Raw genomic sequence first — 4911 nt, forward strand, 5'->3', positions numbered from 1 at the left:
CGCGAGCGCCCGGACAGAGCGCCCGGATGCGCCCGGCCCGCTGGCGAACTCACTCAGTGCCAAACCCTGACCGCCCTGGGCTTCTTGAGCTGCTCTGACCTGCGGGAGCAGCATCGCGGGCGAAGACACAGCGGCAGGCGGCGGCGTGGCAGTGACGGGCGCTGGCGGCAGGGACGGCGGCCGGCCACATCGCGGCCCGGCGGCGCCTGGGGTGGGGAATGGCACCACGCGCGAGGGATGCCCCCCGGCAACAGCCGACCCCAGTGGCTGGCCCTTCCCGTGACACCACGGGCAAGGATCCAGGAGCGCTGCGCAGCTTTTCACCACTCAGATGGAGCTTGAGGCTTCATCTCTCTCTCTCTCTCTCTCTCTCTCTCTTTTCTTCCCGGGGCCCGCGCCCCGGTTCGACACTCGGCCTCGCGCTCGAAATGACAGGCACGGCGTGCGGAACGGGGCTCGGCTGGGGCTGACCCACCCCCCCACCAAAGCTGAGAAAAACCCGCCTGCTGACCGGCCGCCGGTGAGGTTGGGCCGAGCGGGGCCCCGCTCACAGGGAGCAAACCGCGTCCCGGCACGTCCCCCCACCAGGCCATGCAGAACACGCCGGATGTGCTAGAGGAGGCAGCGACTCGATGAGGCGGGCGCGGCCCGGACACCGAGGCCCCTTTTCAGCCGGGGCGGCTCGCTCTGCAGCAGGCGGCGGAACGGCAAAGGAGTGCATGGACCAGGCTCTGTTCCACCTGCGTCCGCGCCCCATTGGGTTCGGGCACTTTCGCCCTCTCTCTTTTCTCTCTCACCTCTCTCCCTTCTCGTGGCTCAGCTCCAGCCGCACCACCGCCCGGCGCGGCTCGCAGCCGGCACCCACACGGGTGCTACCCGGACCGGGGCCGGCACCGGCACGTCGCGTGGGTTTTTAAGGACACCTCAAGGCTTGCGGGACCATGCGGCCGTCACACAGCTCAGGACAGTTAAGATGCCCTTTCCCAGGCCAGCGGGAGGGGCGACACCTCACCTGCGATGGGAAGCAAATTGGAAAGGAGACCGCCCTGCCCGAGCACCGGACCCCCCCCGCCGTGGCTTCCCCGTGACAGAGAAGCCTCGGAAGGAGAGCCGGCCTGCCGGGGGCCCTCTCCGACGCCACCCGAAAAGCCACATCGATCAGGCACGGCTCTGGGAAGGAGCTGCGCGAACAGCAACAAGGGCCCCAAGGCCACGGTCCTGGGACAACGGCGACGGCCGCCCAGCCCACCTGCGGATCAGGTTGCTCGCAGCAGCAGAGGAGAGCGGGGGGGGCCGCCACCTGCCCGCGGCCAAAAACAGCTCCCCTTTTGGCTAGGCAATTGCGGGACTCACCGGCCCCCGCCGGGCCGGGGGGGGACTCGGCAGCTCGCAACACCCCCTTCTGGCCTGGGGAACCTGGCCGAACGTGTGAGAAAAAGTGCCACCGACCTGGCGCCACGGGCCACCGGCCTTCGCCTGGCCTCACGGTGGTTAGCTTCCCTTCCGGAAAAAAAAGCCAGGGGACGGCACGACAAAAAAGGCACATGGAGGCGCCTTCGCAACGACCCGTGCTAGCCACGGGGGCCGCAGGGCCAGGGGCCCGGGGGGAAGCCAAGGTACGCGCCTCACTGCCTCCCCACGACGGACCCACCGGCATCCTGCTTGCGCCTTCGTCACAACGCTTCTCGGTGCCGCGGCTTACGGCCTCGAGAGAAAAATAAAAAGGCCCACGGAGGCCTGGCGGGCGCCCCCCAACTCTGCCCACCTCAACAAAAAGCAATGGACCCGGGGCGGCAAACCCGGCCCTGCCCGGCATAAGCGGCTCAGTTGATCCAGCCAGGACCGAGGTAGGCGAGGCGCCACCGCCTCGCCCAGGACCAGTCCGGGGGGGCTCTCCGTCGGGTGCCAGGCCCGTAAAAAAAAAGAAAAAAACTGGGCCAAAAAATTCTGCCCGCCACAACGTGGGTCTCCGGCTTAAGGTCGAGGAAGGGCGACGGCTTCAACAACGCAGGCCAGGGACCACCGCCGCCGCCAAGGCGGACCCACGGGCCCAAAACAACAGCAAATGATTCTGGAGCAGAGGCATGGCTTGGAGAAAACTCTCCCCTGCTTTGTCTGGGCAATCCTTAACCAGTGTGGTACATGGCTCTTGCTGCCAATTTCTTGCTCAACACTGTGATAGATGAATCTGATTTGTGCTAACAATTGTAACTATATTTTAAATCTTTTAGAAAATATTTGTTAAAAAGTAAGAGAGGAAAAGGATATGGAATTAGTGACACAAAACAGATGTTTTCAGATGTTCATGAGAAAAAAGGATGCAGGATGTAGTTTGAGATAAGTAACATCCCAAAAGGCAATAGGCCTCAGGATAATTAAAGAATCGTCCTTGAAATGGACAAAATTGGGATGATTCCAGGTATCTATGAAATCATAAGGCTTCTTTTTGGAATATAATGCTGGCTTCTATAACACAAGACTTGGGGTGCATGTGCAGCTTGTGGGGTGGTTCAAAGGACAGTGATGATGAGGAGAAGCCTTCGTGGGAAGCGACCACCAAAAGCAAAAGACCCCTTAGAAACAAGCAGAGCATGCACTGTGCAGTACAGTGACATAGATTTCAAGAATCAAAAATAGGAGGAGATTGACAGAAAATTATTGATGAATATGTATTAGCATCCAGTCTAGAAGTTGTCTTTGGATTCTTTATCTTTTGAATGGGAGGCAGGGTGAGAAAACCCCCCTGTATCCTGACTGGTTTTGCTTATGCTTTATCCAAACCACTGCCAAATTATTTTGTATCTGCTTGATTCTATTTGATTGCATGATTTCATATAAAATTGCTGTTCAATTCAAATTGCTGCTCAATTCTAATGTTGGTTTATTAAATTAGACATATAGGGACCTCATTCATAACAACAGCTCACCTCAGTCACCTACCCGTTGGGACTGTGCTTTCTACTGAGCCACTCCTGCCAGAAAAGCAGCTTTAAACACACCTCTAAGAAGGCACTGATCCAGATAAAGCACATGCATTCCCCTCTGCCCAGGGCCAGTCCCCTGTACATCTGGCAGCCTGCAAAATCTAACACCCCCCTCAGGGCCCAACACATTGTTCCAGCCCAAAGCATAAAGGCAATTTGTTTTGTTAAAGCTGAAGTAATTCCTGCAGGTCCTTGGCCTTCCAAGGCCAACACTGCCACTCCGGAGGGAATCCTGTGACCCGAGCATTTGATGGTGACCACACCAAAGCAAGAGGTGGCTCCTTCAGCAGGAGAATGGCACATGGCAATGCTGTGCCTTTGTGTCCCCAGCCTTCCCCCCATTGTTTCAGCAATGGCAGCTACACTTAGGCACCTTCAGCAGAGCTTATTTGTGTTGGCTTAGTGCAGATCAGGACTCCCAGCCCACCTCTAACAGCAGCTTGCAATGACAACAGCACCTGCACACTGAGGTCTTTTGCTGGAGGCAAGCCTGTCACAAGCACACACCCTCTTCCAACTTCCCATCAAACAGAAAGGAGAAGGGCAGGAAAAGGCTACCTTTGGACCAGTCTTCCCCAGCTCTACACATGGGCCAATTCTGGGTAGAAAACTCCTGCCAGTGCTGGCCTTCTTCTTCATGTGGAGAAACTTCTCCCATAGGAACTTAGAGGGAAGCAGCTGAAAGGCAAAAATAAACCAGCTAGAGCCTCAGAGTTGGGCTTGTTCAGAAAGGCTTTTCTTCAACAAGTGGCACTGGTGAACAATTTGTGATCGCATTGTCCAGGACAGTCCTGGAAGCCCTGGAAGTTGCTTGCTGAAATACTCAGCACCAATAAATTAACAATACAGAGTGCAATACACATACTCCAACCACATGTCTCTGTCCCATCAGCTTCTCCATGATTGCATGTGACATGGTTGGGGATTTCTGCTCTTTGGGCATTTCTTTCCTCTTCAGGTTCATTGCATTGAGGCAGTGACCTTTTCAAAGAATGGGGACGAGCTCTCAGAACTGCCCTGACTCCATCCCTGTACAGCACTGAGAACTCACAGCAAGGAGATAGCACTGCTGGCTGAGTCCAAGAGAGGCAAGAAAGGAAAGTTGTACCAAGAGTGAGGAGCACAGGAATGTGTCCAAGTTGTAGTTCTCTCTGTTAATTAGCATTTGTTTTCTCTCTCTGGGCTCACAGACCCCTGCAGAGAAGAAAACAGAGGGATCTCCTGGACAGAGCCTCAGCACTGGGGCATCTTCAGTCAAGTGAGCTGCAGACACCAAGGGACCTTTGTGGCCCTGGCTCCAGGGAGCAGGAAAGAACTGTACAGCCCTCAAGATTCCTACCAATCCAGAGCTTTCAAGAGAAGCCAACTCCTTTGGGAGAGATACCATCAACACATGGTAAACCAAAATCAGGGGACAATTCCCAGCACAGGAAGATTTCCACCATCCTGCAGAACAAAGGTGTGATGGTGTTCACAGGGGTCTTACGATGAGGGAAGAGACGAGGATCTGACTCCATGGTTCAGCAGGCTTGTCCTGAAAATCAGCTCTGTCTGCCTTCAAGGTGGGCAAGTCATAGCCACAGACTCGTCTGCTGAGGCCAGGTTTGCACACAAACCTCCCATCAAAGACCTCCACAGTGCCCCCAGACCCATTCCTGAGGCCTTGCACCAGACGACTGCAGGGCACGCAAAGTAACACAACAGATCTGAAAATCCAGAAGCCAATTGATGGCAGACTCAAAGGACAGACAGATGCTAAAGATTTTATATTATTTGAAAGTAGTAATAGACAGAGTCCAACTTGCCCCACCCCAGGGAGGCACCTGGGAGGTCCCACCTTGCCCAAACCTGCATGAATCCATTGGAGTCTTACGTTTTGCGAGACCTCACCACAGAGAAGACCAGAAGAGGATTTTATGGTATGCCA

The sequence above is a fragment of the Agelaius phoeniceus genome, chromosome 7 (assembly GCF_051311805.1).
Source record: "Agelaius phoeniceus isolate bAgePho1 chromosome 7, bAgePho1.hap1, whole genome shotgun sequence".
NCBI classification, from domain to species: Eukaryota; Metazoa; Chordata; class Aves; order Passeriformes; family Icteridae; genus Agelaius; species Agelaius phoeniceus.